Source organism: Chinchilla lanigera, unplaced genomic scaffold (genome assembly GCF_000276665.1).
Source record: "Chinchilla lanigera isolate Chin_1 unplaced genomic scaffold, ChiLan1.0 scaffold00029, whole genome shotgun sequence".
NCBI classification, from domain to species: Eukaryota; Metazoa; Chordata; class Mammalia; order Rodentia; family Chinchillidae; genus Chinchilla; species Chinchilla lanigera.
The window spans coordinates 18,222,766-18,239,369 of NW_004955430.1; positions in this window are offsets into that span (position 1 = coordinate 18,222,766).

Sequence of the window (16,604 nt, forward strand, 5' to 3'; positions counted from 1 at the left end):
AAGAATGTATAAAAATTCAGAGGTATGGTAGACATTGTGAAACAAAAGGAAAATGCTCAAAAGTAAAGAGCAACTGGGATGAGGGAAAAGAGAAAAGAGAGAAGGGTAAATTATATATGAATGTATATACAGGGTAGCTAACATAGTTGTACTAGTGACTTCTATCACTTTACTGAAAGGAACAGTTAATGATTACTTATTTGATCAATCTTTCATGTTTCTATTTGTTTTCCTGAGAAAACCATGTTAAAGGTATCAATACATAATACATCAACCATTGTTAATTTCCTGCCACTTTGTTTGTAACTCTGTATTGTTTGTATTATTCCTATGCTATTTTGTAAATAGATGTCTGTTCGTTAATATATTTTACCTTTTTTATTTTAAAAATAAATTTAAAAAATGAAATCAGACTTCACAAAGATTAAAAAACAACAAAAATAACATGGACTATGAAATAAATCTGCAAGATAATGCCAAGAAAAAGAACATAAATTGATAAGACTTGATGGAAAAGCAGGAGTTAGCACAAAAGACATAAAAAAAACCTGTTCAGAGCATTAACGGTAGAAAACTTTCCAGTCGTGGAAAAGGAATTTGTCATATACCTAAGTGAGGCATATAGAACTCTGACTAAGATTACCAAGATAAATCTACACCAAGGCATATAATAAAGATTCTAGTAGTTCAGAGCAAAACAACATTAAAAGCTGTGAGGGAAAAGAAATAACCTATAAAGGAAAGCCCATAATAGTCACAGCAGATTCTCAACACAAACCCTCAAGTCAAGGAGAGCTTTCAGTGAAATATTCCAAGTCCTGAAAGAAAACAACCTCCAACCTATATTGATGTACCCTGAAATACTATTTTTTAAAATCAGTGGAGAAGTAAGATACTCCCATGACAAAGAAAAATTGAAGAAATCTGTGACCACCAAGCTAGGTGTACAAAAGATTTTCTAGAAAGAGATAATGAAGATCACAATTGCAAGGCCACTAATAGAAAGAAGCTGCCAGGCAGGGCAAGCAATTAAAGAGGTGGAAAATACAGGGAACCAACAGCATAAAAATAATGTGAGAAGGATAAGCCAATACATATGACTTATAATAATGAATATAAATGGTCTCAATTCACCAATCAAATGAAACAGACTGGCAGAATGGATCAAGAAAGAAGACTTAACATTAAGCTGCATATAAGAAACATATTTAAGTCAAAACAAAATTCATAATCTGCAAGTGAAAGGTTGGAAAACAGTACTCCAAGAGACATAAATCTGGAAAAAAAAAGGGGTAGCTATTCTATTTTTAGACAATGTGAACTTCAAGACAAGACTGATCAAAAGAGATAGAGAAAGTCATTGTATTTGCCTTAAAGGAAAACTACAAGAAGAAGAGACAAGAATCATAAATATATGTGCACCTAATACAAGAGCACCTAACTAATTGAAAAAATATTAATAAACATGAGAAACCAAATAAGCACCAACACAATTGTAATGGAGGACTTTTAACACCCCACTCTGAGAAGCAGATAGATCAACTAGACAAAGAAAAAATAGAAAGAAAAATAAAAACTGAACCAAACCTGTGAACAAATGGAGTTAACAGATGTCTACAGAGTGTTTTACCCCACAACATCAGAATACATATTCTTCTCAACTGTATATGGGGTGTCCTCAAAGAGAACACATAGCACAAGATTAAGTAAATGCAATGAAATTAAAATTATCCCATGCATATTATCTGATTGTATAGCAATGAAATTGGAAATTCATGGCAAAAGAAACCATAAAAACTCCATAAGCACATGAAAATTCAATAACCCCCTTGTGCATAACTAGTGGGTCAAGAAATTAATGAAGAAGAAGGAGAAGAATAAGAACAAGGATTAGACTGACAATGAGAAGGAGAAGATATTAAAGATGAAATTAAATAAGAAATTAAGCAATATCTATAATTAAATGATAATGCAGATGCAACATGTTGGAACTCATGGGATGCAATGAAAACTTATCCAAAAAAAAGCCCATATCCTGATGGATTCAATGCTGAATTCTAGAAGGAATTTAGCTAAGATATTTACCATTACACCTCAAGCTGTTTCTTGAAATTGAAAGGGAAGCAATACTCCCAAAGTTATTCCTGGAAGCAAGTATTACTCTGGTACCAAAACCAAACTTGGAACCACTAAAAAAGAGAATTTACAGGCCAAATTGCATAATTAAAGACACAAAAATCCTCAATAAGAAATTGGCAAACCAAATACAGCAAATCATCAGAGGATTATACACCATGATCAAGTAAGAGTCATCCCAAGAATGCAGGAACCATTCAACATATGCAAATCAAGAAATGTAATATACTACATCAACAGAGCCAAGGACAAAAGTCACATGATCACCTCAGTAGATGCAGAAGAAGCATTTCACAAGTCTAACACCCTGTCATGATAAAAACCCTATAGAAAATTGGAGTAGATGGTCTTTATCTCAATCTGATTAAAGTCATCCATGATAAACCAATACCTTATATCATACTGAATGGATAAAAATTGAAAGCTTTTACTCTAAAATCAGGAAAAAGACAAATATCACTATCCACGATTACTACTCCTATTCAATATAGTTCTGGAAACATTAGCCAAAGCAATTAGATCAGAGAAAGAAATAAAAAGAATAAGGATAAGAAAGGTAGAAGGTATGTCATCATTATTTGCAGATTACATGATAGTCTACATAGAAGATCCCCAAAACTCCATCAAAAACTTCTAGATTTAATAACCAGATTTAGTAACATAGCTGGATAGAAATTCAGCACTCAAAAAGTATAACAATCCTGTAAACAAATATCAAACTTACTGATAGAGAAATTAGGGAAAGAACACTTTTCCCAATAGAATCATTAGAAATAAAATACTTAGGAATAACTCTCACAAATTAAAAGAGCTCTACACTGAAAACTACAGTACTCTGAAAAAGGAAATTGAAGAGGCTATCAGAAAATGGAAAGGTATCCCTTGCTCTTGTGTAAGAGGAAGCAACATAGTGAAAATGGCCATTCTCCCAAAATTTTTATACAGATTTAATGCAATCCCAATCAAAACATCAATAGCATACTGCACAGAGCTAGAGAAAACTTCCCTAAAATTCATTTGGAACCACAAAGACCTAGAATAGCAAAAACATTTCTGTGCAACAAAGGCAAAGCAATGACCACCAAAATCCCTAACTTGAAATAATATTATAGAGCTACTGTGATAAAAAACCCAATGTGACATTTTCAATAATACAGACTGAGGATCAGTGGAACAGATTAGAAGACACAGAAAGAATTCCCAACACACTCAGCTACATTATCTTACAAAGATGCCACACTTATTCACTGGAAGAAAGATAGCTTGTTTAATAAACAGTGCTAGAAAAAATGGCTTTCCACATGCTAAAGACTAAAACTAGAGTCATGTCTATCATTATGCATTAAACTACAATCTACATGGATCAAAGATCTAAAAATTTAAAAAGAAACACTAAATCTTCTGGAACAGAGAATAGGAAGAACACTTGAATTTATAAAAGTAGGCAAAGATTTCATGAACAAAACTTTGATTGCACAAAAAATACTGCAAAGAATCAACCATCAGGGTCTCATCTCATTTGAAAGCTCTTGCACAGCAAAAGAAATCAACAGAGTGAAAAGACAAGCCACAGATTGGGAAAAAATTTAGCCAGTTGTTCTTCAGATGAAGCACTAATATCTAGATTACACAAAAAACTAAAAAAAATCAGATCCCTGAAATTTAAAGACCCAATCCAAAAATGGGCATCTGAGATGAATAGACACTTCTCAGAAATAGTACAAACAACAATAAACATACCAGAAAATGTTCAACATCATGGTTATTCAAGATTTGCAAATTAAACAAAGCTGAGATTCCATTTCACTCCAGGAAGAATGGCTATAATCAGGAAATACACCAATAACAAATTCTGACAGGGCTGTGGGGAAAAAAAGAACACTCTTCCAGTCTTGGTGAGAGTGTAGTCTGGTGCAAATCAATGGAAATTAGTGTGGAAATCAGTGTGGAAAGTCCTCAAAAAAACCTAGCATTAGTGTTCCCACTTTACCCAGCTAGTCCCTTCTAGGCATCTTCTGGAACAAATTAAAAACATACTATAAGGGGCTGGGGATTTAGCTCAGCGGCAAAAGCGCCTGCCTGGCAAGCGCAAGGTCATGAGTTCGGTTCCTGGTACCGGAGAAAAACCAAAAATAAAATAAAATAAAATAAAAACATACTATAGTGATACATGCTGACCCATGTTATTAGCAGCACAGTTTGTAATAACTAAATCTTGGAAACAGCCCATCAACTGATGAATGGATAAAAAAGTTGTGCTATTTTATATAATGGAGTACCACTCAGCCATAAAAAAGAATAAACTTGAGATCTTTATAGCTAAGAGGATTATTTCACCATAATCATAAGTGAAAGAAATCAAGCACACATTTAAATGTCACATTGTTTCTCTGGTGTGAGAAACAGAAAGCATAATGAGAACCGAAATGTATAACAGATATTGTGAAATAGGAAGAAATTGTTCCAGAGGAAAGAGGAGTGGGGGGAGGGATGAGAAAAAAAGGATAAAATGGAAACAACACTTTGTAAATAAAGAAGGCAAGAGGGGTCTCAGGGAGGGGAGGGCCATGGGAAATAAAGAGGAGCTAAGATATATTACATACAGGTATAAGTTTTCCTGTGATGAATGTGAACATTATGTATATTTGAACTGTACCAATAAATCTAATAAAAAATACATAGATAGAAAGTGTTCTTTTGTTTCTTTATGAAATAGAGATATACTTAACTTTGCAATGTATCAGTTGTCATTTTTTGTGAAACAATGAATGCCTAATTTTTCACCCAAATGAACAAGACCATGATTTTTTTCTTTTGTCAGACAGGAAAAGTTAATCTATAAAATTTCTCACTTTCATCCAAGATGAGTGACAGAAATGTGCTCACAAATGATAGTGAGATTATTTATCCATACAACTTTTCTGGAGAGTAATCTTCTAATATATGTTCATTGTCTTAAATGATTCATGTCCATTGCTGACTCATTACACACTGAATATTTATACTAAGGAATCATTCAAAGACAATCACAAAGACTTCTGTGCAAAGGTATTTATGATATATTGAAACATGTAATCATAAGGAAACAGTCAATTAAAAACAATATTTAATGTGACACAAATATATGATCACTTATAACAAAATTTTGCATTCCCATTCAAGTCCAATTAAGAAAAATATTCATGAATAATACTAATTGAAAAATATGATGACTATATATGCAAAATCTAAGATAATGTGATTTATATGTAGCTATCTAATTTAATACAGGATTATATATACATTACTAAATATATATTTTTAGAGGTAGAAGGAAATCAAAACAGTAATCACTATCTCTAAGTACCAGCATTTCTTATAAGGAATTCACATAGTCTTGTCATTTATGAAAATTCTGTAATAAAGGTATATTGCTGTAGCAATTTGCTTTAAAAAAATAAATAAATGCTGTAGATAGGTAAAAATTCCATTGCATAACTTTTTCTGTGTTCTCCACTTGGAAAATTGATCTACCTATGTACTTTATATGAATTTTCCTACAGATGGACAATTGGGCTCCTTCCAATATAAAAGTGCTTCAATATATGTGCTGCACAAGTCTGTTTCAAATCTCCAGTATTTTCTCTAGTATATCCATAAAATAAATATAGCAAAATGGTAATATTTTTCAAAGAATGGTTAAGGGAGTGCTCAAAGAATTCATAGATGGACTATTCTCTATCCCTGACTTATATACATGGAAAATATCCCAATAATCACATATTTGACATGGTTTAATAACTGGTTACCTTTAGAGATAGTTTAAGACATTAAAGAGAAAGTATGTTAAGTTTGTTTCTAAAGAGCTCCACAATCAGTAAATGCTCTTTTTAATTTACAAAAAGACTATTGGGCACTTTGCTATATGGAGTCTGAATTTTTGTCTAGAAGTACAACTGTTGAAATAGCATATTTCTTCTCCAAGTATGGAAAGTTGTAATACGGGATGAGATTATTTATCCATCTGGTATATGGGTAATTATTTACCCATGCAACATTATGGTGCATGGTGGTATATGGTGGTGGGTCCACTGAGATAGCATAATTAATTGAAAGAATATCACCGGCATAGACTTGTGTCAGAACATTAAAATGGCAGGAAGTGACTATGTATAAAGTTCAGAAACACAGCAACAAATTTTCCCACCTTATCAAATTTCCAGGCACCTGTCCATGAAATTGGCAGCAGAAAATTTTTATCATTTTGCCAAATTGCTTTGTCTCCACAGCCTGGCAAAATATAGCTATTGGCAGGAAAGTGAATATTTGAAAATGATTATAGTATACAGGGATTTTTGGTTTTATAATGTTTAATTAAGTAATTTACATACTACTTTAACAAGGATGAATTTGCTTTCTATTTATAATATACATCATATTCTGTAATTTCAGTCCCTTGGTCACTAGTTCATCAAAGAAAGAAAAAGAATGGAGTCCTCAATGAACACTATCCATAGCAAGGATAATTTAGCAAAACATTAATGAGCTCTATATTTTGTAATTCCATAACCATAATCTTCCCCCTGCCTCATTAGAGACCTCCAACTGCCTGCCGCAGTAGATGAAAGGTAGCAGAAAGCAGAGAGGTTGAGTAGCTACATCAGAAATGCAAAGAGAAGAAAAGACATAATCTTGACCTTCTGAAAAAAAAAAAAAAAGACGTTGGATGGAAATATCCTTTAGATAGATAATGGTCTTCAAAGCAGACATTCTTTAGAGAGAGAATATTTTCTAACTATCTCAAAAATTTCTAGAACTAGGTCCTGCACATAGTGTAAATAAGGTTCCCTGCCTTCCTATGGCAGCTGTGTTAGTTGACTTTTTGCCTTCAGCACAGGAAGATTGCATATAGATACATATAGAAAACATATCCAATTATTCTGTTTTATTAGAATTGTGGAAGGATGTAAGGAAGTAGGGAGGAGGATGGACATACCAAAAGGCCAAAGAGGGACTGAGAGTTAGATAAGGGAAACAAAACAGACAGCTGTTTTTTTAAAAAAAAAAATGACTTAGAAAAAGATGTAAAGAGACCAGGGATGTAGCTCAGTGGCACAGCACCTGCCTGACAAGCATGAGGTCCTGAGTTTGATTCCCAGTACCCCCCCAAAAAAAACCCCTAAAATAATGATCTCATAGGCCCTCATCAACTATGTCAAGCCATATCAAGAAAAAATTGGAAGCACCAAAGTTTTAGCTCTCTTGAGCTAGGCTTTATTCTCCTACAGCCAATGGCTGTGAAAGCAGACAGTAATGTCCGCATAAACAGCAATTTGAGCTTAACCTGGACCACACTCTAGCCATACAGATTTCAGAACTAAAGTCTGAGGGTGGAGCCAAGGAATAAGCATTTCAACAAGATCTCCAGATCTTCCTGATGCCCTATAAATCTATTGCCCAGGGCCTGAATTTAGATTTGAAAATTTTCATAGATCCCAGAGGTAGCTATTAAGAAGGCTGAGTGAAGTCGGTTCTCACATTTTGGGCCAACCAAGCTTAGAGGCAGGAAGCCGGCAGGATGGCAATGGCTGGATGGAAACTGTGTAGACAGTTAGAGGCATTTATGATGACAGTTTCAAAAAGGGGGAGGCAGAGAACATCAGGGAACATGCCAAAATCTTGACTTAGTGGAGAGAAATCAACCCGAAAACATTAAGAACAGATCACAGTAAATCATACATCAAACAAGCTACCAGACAATGGACACCTCAGGGAGACACTTGAGGAAGCAGAAGGCACAGTAATGCTCCACTTTCCAGCCATGAAGTCTCACTGGTGATACCACTCCTGTCCCACTCCCAGATACCTAAAAAGTAGTACCATTTGGGCAGAGGGCACTGGAAACAACAGAGCAGAATGAGAAACCATCTTACAAGAAAGTCAATGTATTGCTGATCTCTATTGGTTTATTGAAAAGAACAGTTAATGCTTAAATTTTTTTCTTGACTGATTTTGCATGATTATATCTGGTAATTGGAACAAATTTGAAGACAACAATATGCAATATAACAACCATTGTTGAATTCCTACCATCTTGTTTAAAGAAGCTCTGTATCATTTCTAATGTTTTTTATTACTTATTATTGTCTTAAATTGTTTGATCAATCTTGCATTCTTACATCTGGTAATTGGAGCAACTTTGTTGTAGATAACAATGTGTAATATAACAACAGCTGTTAATTCCTATCATCTTGTTTTGAAATTCTGTATTGTTTTTATTGTTTTTGTGTTGTTTTGTTTTTGTCTTCATTGTTATTATTTTGTTATTGCTTTTTTTCTCTTTAAAATAAAAAAGAAAATGTCTTGCTAAAAAATCACTGAAGGGGATTGGAGATCCTATAAGAGATACAAATTGGAGGGAATGTACTGTGAGGAAAAGATTTAACCAGAAGAATATGAAGCTTTATTAATAGCACTCCTGAATTGTTTCCATTCCTTAGAGAAATGGGCTTACTGGGAAAGCTTAGGGCAGTATCAGTGAGTAAATAAACTATGTGTCTGAAAATGAGTTGCATACATTTGTAATTATGCTATACACTTTTGCAACCTGTAGTGAAATGCAGACATTTTTCTACCCAGAATTCTCTCTGAAAGAAAGTGCAGAAATGATAGAAAGAAATAATTTTAAACACTTAGTTTCCCTTGCAAATTCTCTATTCTCTTTTTCTTATACACAAGACATCAGGCAGAACTGCCAACGCGGGGCTGAAGGATAGCCCTGAGGTGGAGATTGGCAACATTGGAATGGGAAGACACAGTGGGAAGTGTCAAGAGGAAAGGCAGAGGATAGAGTTCAGCTGCACAAGCGCCTGTCTGGTAAGGGCAAAGTGCTGAGTTCGATTCCCAGTACCAAAAAACAGAAAGAACAACAACAAAAAACCCCACGTAAATTTCAAACTTTGTTCAGCCGGGCATGGTGATGCATCACTGTGAGCTTGAGGCCAGCTTGAGCTGCATAGTGAGACCTTGGGTCAAAAAAAAAAAAAAAAGCAATCCTTATTACTCATTTTAGCAAAGTGAATATCATGAGCAGAAATAAAGGAATATAAAATAACAGGAAGGATATGAAAACAATGATTTCTTTGTTACTAAGTTTTATCTGCACTGGATTTTTCAATTACTTCAATGTCAAGAGCATAGTCTTAGAAAATCACATCAATGTACCTCCACTGGAAGGTATAAAAATCTCTTTAGAAATGTTCCAGGGCAGTGTGTTTAAATATTTATGAACAATTTCTAAAAATGACTACTGGCCATTTGTCATAATTAAGTGTATTCAGAAGATAAAATAATGTTCCCGTTGTCAGAAAATGTGCTGACTTTATAACCCTCATGTAGAAACAGCCTCTATTCAAGGTGCTGACCTGACTATTTTCCACCTACCGTCCATTTCAATAACTGTAGATATGTGTCATCATGTTTAAAGGTAACAGATATCTTGCATGTACACATTTAACTACTCTGTTGATGAGTGTTAGTATTTCTTGCTTTGTCACTTTTCAAAACCAATCATGCACAAGACATACTCAAACATCCATCTCATAAGAATATCCATGTATTTTCCTTAGCATAAATTCCAAAAGTTGAACTTCTAAATTAATGGGGAAATATGTATTTAATTTTTGACAAATTATAATTAACAAAAAACCTCCTTTAAAGCTGTCTCAATGTATACTCACACAAAAAGATGAAAGTGTAAAATTCTCTAACTCATTAGTTGTAATATACATTTTAATCATCGCCATTGTTAGGTTAGTCTTCAAAATTGTTCATTTATTACCAGTCAGGTTAAAACATTTCCATAGTTTTTTTGACCATTTGCAGTTATTACATTGTAAGTTACTTACGTGTCTTGTTACCCTATGTTTCTTTTGCTGTGCATGAATTTTTATTCTATAAAGTCAATTCATATGTTTTCTGTTATATTTATTTCAAATATATTCCTTTCTTATTTTTATCAAATCAGAGTTTCCATTATTCAATCTTTATCTTATTCAGGGTAAAGTTATGATTTTCTGCTTATAATCTTTATAATTATTATTAAATTCAGTTCTTATATATTTTGAAAGATTGTGGTTAATTTGATCTGAGTTCTTTTGTTATATTATTCACTATATTATAAGCAGATTTTTTTTATTAAAACATTTTTGATTGTATAGAATAATTTGATATGTAAAATGTATTGATATTAATTAATTTATGTGAGCATTTTGCCAAGTATTTATTATTAGCTTCTATATTTTTCAATTGTTTCTTTCAAGTAGATAATACCATTATATGCAAATAATGATAATTCCTTTAATTTCAATATATGTGGTTTTCACTTTATCTTATTTGATCATAGTGAAAAAGAACATCTTTGTCTTTTTACCAAATTATTTCAATATTAATTGTGATGATGACAGTATATTTGTTACAATTAAAAAACAATATTAAGAAAATAGCTCACTTTCTATTTTCTCTGAAAAATTTTTAATTAAGAACAGGTATTTTATCAATGGCATATTAACATATCTGAGATGATAATAAATCTTTACGTAAGTGATAAATTGATTTGTGTAGAGTTCCCATTACTAAATTATCTTGCATATTAAGTATAAACTCTACTTTCTCATGGATCAGTTTTTGTTTCCTATATCCTGAGTAACTTGCTAATATTTGGTTGATAATTGTAGACTTAGAAAGAAGATTATGACCCCACAATTTTCTTGCTTGTCAATTTTCTTAGGTTTTTCTATAGTTTTATAAACTTGATCAAATAACTATGGTAGTGTTCATTCTTCCTCTGTGTTGGTAAACATTTCTCATGGTAATGACAATCTATTAATCTCCAGCAGTATCGTTAATAATTAGTTTTATATGTGTGGTGCTGTGCTGGGCATTGAAAATACATAAGTTACACATGTTGCATCTTTGGAAAGAATTCATAGTGGAGTTGTTGAAACTTTGAAAAAATTAGCCGAATCTTAGTTTTGAGGGATAGGAAAGAGTACATATACTTTTAGACAACCTTTCTCATTTCCTCCATTTTAGTAGATATATAAAGTAATGTATTACTTTCTTTTTGTGGGGGGTACCCAGAGTCGAACTCAGGATCTTGTGCTTGCCAGGCAGGCACTGTGACACTGAGCTACATCCCGGGCCTAAGTATTACTTTCACTATTCACATTTTCTTGAATAATGAAAACAGTTTGTCTCAAGAAAACTTTGGTATTGTCTTTTACATATTAACCTCCTTCTATGACCATGTGCCTGTTCTTAAATTATATGTTTCAAATTTTCCTTCTCCTCTTTGATATTATTGTTATAGTATTTATCTTTAAATCAAAATCTAGAATCAAATTACCTTCTTATCACAACACAGTTTTTGTCACACAGTTGATATTGTGACAAGATTTGCTTCCTCTGACAGGAACTCATGAATCTACTGAACATGATATATTTTTCAAAGTAGAAAGCTCACTGTGACCTTGAGCAAAGAACTCAATTGCTTGGGACAACTTTCCTTAATCTGTTACTTGAGAACAATTTGAATTTTGCAAGATCAGGAGCCATGTTTTTTGTACATGGCCCTCAGTCCCAGACAGTGACCCTGATGTAGCAGCCTTTCAATAACAATTTGTTAAATTGAATTCTTTGCTCAATAGGCAGATTATTTGGTTAGGTAATTTCTTGAGGTAAAATTGCAATATTATATTATAAAAACAATTAAAATGATGAAAAGAAGTATTGTCAAAAATTAAACACACCACAGAAATATGAAGACTGATTGGGTTTTCATTTTTTATAAAACATCTATGTCACTCATTCCTATTTTAATTATTTGCCAGCCACAATTGTTTGGAAAATATTAAATTATTTTATTTGAACTCAATAATGCCAACTCTTGCAATTATTACATTTTGTAAGAAGAAAAGGAAACAGTTTAACAGTTTCACCATAATGAATAACAAGTTTCACATTTATATTCAGATCAGTGAGTTTTCTCATATTTTGGTTTCTGTTCGCTGGTTTTTCCAAAGCTCAGCTCATCATGAGTACTAAAGTGGATAATTCACATTACTTGGAAAAGAGATAAAAAAAACCCTCACATTTCAATAGGTTCATAGTTCCCCTTTAATTATTATTTTGAGAGTAAACTTGACAAGTTATGAAAGGAAAGCATATTTCTGCATTATTATCTCTTAGTAGTACATTGATCCAGCCCAACTTTTTGTTTGTGTTTGTTTTACCTCGTGGAACACTTTATATCACATTTGAGGTTGTATTTCTAAGGGCAATGAATATTGCTTTATTTTAGGATTCCCATGTATTTTAGTTCTGAATGGTTGTTTTCTCTGCTATCTACAATGCATGTGTATCACACTGGATGTGAAGAAAACTGTGAACTCTATCAGAGTTCATATAAACACTCACTGAAAATTCTTTGGCAATCTAATCATATGAAAAATGGTTAAGGACTAATATAATCTTGTAAAAGATAGCAGTTCATATTAGGTAATTTTTCTTACTTAAGCTTCTCAGTTTGGGGAATCTTATAAATTTGTTCTGTAAGCAAGTTGAAAAAGATTTATATGCTTTATTTGATTAAGCAAAATACACTCTTTTTAGAACCTTTTCTAGAATCCCTTCCTGCAAATAGAGATGAAAAAGAGCATTCTTTATTTTATCCCATCTTCACCTCGTGCAATGGTGGTCATAGTATTTGGGGGTGAGGTCTGGGGGCAGTGACGTGGCATATGGTACTCATCTATCCTTGTCCAAAGCAATCTTTACCCCTAATATGATGGGTTTATAAAAGCATTATTGGAAAAGCTTACTTCAGCTTTCAATATTCCATTGTGTAAAGAAAGAAAGAGTATATATTCTAGGTGTTTTTTTCCAGTTTAGATATTCAGTGATCTGTGAATTTGTTGTCACGAGCACTTATAACTGATGTGTTTAACTCAAGTAAAAGTTAAGAACAATAGAAGGTGAATTATGACCTGAATGACAAGATTTGAGCAAACGTGCATAGGTTGACAATGCAGTGAATATGTATCACCATTCACTGAGGTTTTGCGCTGTTTGCCTTCTGTTCAAAATCAGTGATAAGAAATATTTATGCATGTCAGTGAACTTAAAAGGCATAAATCAGAAGGACCTGTGTACCTGAGTTTTCTGATGTTTATTATGTGATGAACATGAAGTCACTTTAAAACTGACTTCATCCACTCACCTTCTTTGAATGACAGTGCTCATGGCTACTTCAGTGATTTTACATAAATCAGGGCAAGCAGGTAGAAATTACATGTAGAATTCTATGTGAAATAACTTCCTTTGAAACTCCTCCCACTTTCTCCCACTCTTTCCTCTGAATAACTCATGGTTTTTGTCATCAGCTAGTCTGAGTCCTTCCTTTAGTGACAATGGGAATTGAAACTAAAGCAACTTTATGAATGTTTTGTTTTTGTTTGTTTTTTCTCCAGTACCGGGAACCAAACTCACGACCTTGCGCTTGCCAGGCAGGCGCTTTTGCCGCTGAGCTAAATCCCCAGCCCCTGCAACTTTATGAATTTACAGGAAAATGCTTTAATTGGAAAGTAAGAGAGAAGATGGGAAAATGACTCCTGACGGAGCATCTGGAAGGGATGCACTGTGATAAAGAAAATCAGATTGGCCCACAAGTGCACAAAAGGGAAACAAATTTTATAGTGTACTGCAATGGGCTGGGGTCATGTCAATTATTATCTCAGTCCTAATTTCATAGCTTCGGAGATACTACTCTTATAGCTCAAGGGAGGTTAGTTTCATTCTTATGAAATGATTCTTTGTGGTGGTTTTCGTCATGTGAAGCTCTGTTTTTCCTTGGACCTAGGTGACTACCAGTTCAGGATAATACGTGCAGATTTTCAGGCCTTGTTTTAAGGTGGAAGGATCTGGAAATGGATATTTTTAAGCCTGCTAATGAAAATTAGTTACTCTTATCTTGTTGTCCATCTTTAAGTGAGATGAGATAGGCTAGGTAAATTAGGGCTGGCCAACTTTTTTTAGTCAACTTTAGTATGGACCCTCCCTAAATGATTAACAGTGCTTATATGCAGAGTTGAGAAAACTCTGACCCAGAGTTTTACAAAATGAAAGTCAAGCTTTGTTCTACTCTTAATTGTATATTGAGCATCTGTAAACCCAAGCAAAGAGTTACAGGTTTTAGCAAAAAATGTTTTTAAGTCCCTGAGTGTCTCAGAAAAAAAATACAAAATCATGCTTTAATGTGTAACAGACTTGGGCCAGGGATGTAGCTCAGTGGTATAAGTGCTTGCCTGGTAAGCCTGAAGTCATGAGTTTGATTCCTGGTACCAAAAAAAGAAAAAAAATGAGTAACAGACTAAGGGCCCAGGAGTTTGTTTACCCTTTGCGCCTACAGCAATCTCTGACTACATCATTTTGATGATGCTTTGAAATGAAAATGAATTTCCTATTTCATTGCTCATAAAATTGGAGCTACTTGATTAATGACATACATGCTATACAGTTGTGTATAAAAATGCTGTGATATTTGACAGAAAAAAATTTAAGAACCTGTGCTTGCATATTTCAGATACCTATAGTCTGAGTATCATGAGTAATGCTTAAGGTATAATACCAAATGCATTCAGATATAGGGTTAAATGTATATTTGAGACAGAAGTAAGATGTAAGTTTGTGTACCCATTACAAACAAAACAGCAAAGCATGTTCACTGAATGCCATCAAACTTCCTTATACACTTTGCATTTGAAAATAGTTTTATTTGAAATCAGTTTTGCACATTAGAATATGATGATTTAAATGTCATATTGCTATATTTCACAAAATAATGGTTGCTTGCACGGGGAGACAAATTCTAATTTGACATGGCTTGGCTGTTATCTTTTAAAAATATAGTTTGGAAGGTCAACAACTCAGATGTTGAAAGGTCTGTGGGTTTCTACCTTGTGTGTCAAGTTGTGTGTTTACATTTTGGGGATCTTGCTTGTCAAATTTAACCTTCTTTACTATGCTAGTGAGACAAAAATGTCTAGTTATTCTTGAGAGAAATTGTACTGAATAAAAGATTGATGATGAATGCCCATAAATGGCAACTAGTTGTCAGTTATAGGTTTCCAGAGAGTAAATTCATGCTCACATAATTTTGCTTGCAAATTTAAGATGACTGTGTCATGCTCTGTTTTATTTTTCTTAATTTTTAAAAAAGGACAGAAGATTTAAAAACTGTGAAATCAACAGGAATTTCACAGAAGAACAGCAATTTACAAGTTTGTGGGAACTTTGTCAGACTAAAGAATCTTTCTTCATTGGTGTTCACATAAGGTTGTTTTTTGGCTATGCAAATTTCATGAATACCGTTGGATTGGTAGGGAATAGGAAAGACACAAGCTGTGATGGAGAACATAGAGAAAAAATTTACACTTGCCACAAATGCAGAAGGGATGTATTGTAGTGAAGTAGAAAGTACATGGAGCTCAACGTGAAACACACCTGTACCTTGTTCTTGCTGACATTTGACAGCTGATTCATCTTGACCAAACTACTTTGGCCTTCTTGAATTTCTGTCCCTGCCTGTACAAAATTGGCACGCAGAAACCTGTTACATGGTGATGTTAAGCTTAACAAGATATAAACCATTATGTTGTGCCTGACATAGTGAATGATCAATAAGTATAATTTCTTTTTCATAATTTCCAATGATGAATACTAGGCGCTTCACCAACAAAACATTTTAACCATTTTCAGTACCTAGAAACTTCTAATAGCAAAAGTCATTGGAAGGAAGAAGGATTTAACCAGTAGGGACTATAAAATTATTTGTCTTTTTTGAAGCAAAATAATTGATTATTCAAATGAGCTGCTCCATGATGAGGGTGAGATGGATACAGACCTGAACACATGTATCTGACAGTTTATAGATAAGTTATAATCTTAGGAAGGTATATACTAATTTCAGGAAAAGATATGGAAATAACACTTGTTTTCAATTTAACTTCAGTTGCCTGGACCAAAATCATGGAAGGGGGGTTACCCACTCAGACCCCCTTCTCTCCCTCTTAGACAGAATCTTTCTTTCTCTCAGTAAATACTTATTACTCTTAAAAAAAGTCATAAAGGAATTTGCACACTTACTTTACCATGCTATTGTTTTGATTTCTCCTCGTTTACATTTTCTGGCAATTATTTCTATTCTTTAGAAGGGAGCCCCTTGGGCTGGGGATTTAGCTCAGTGGCAAAAGAGCCTGCCTGGCAAGCACAAGGTCGTGAGTTCGGTTCCTGGTACAGGACAAAAAAACCAAAAACCAAAACCAAAAGAAAAAAAAAAAAGAAGTGAGCCCCAAATAAAATTGAGATTTTTTTTCTTGGAATAAAACTAATTTAGTTAGAATATATAAATTTTGAATAAAAATTTGAATTTA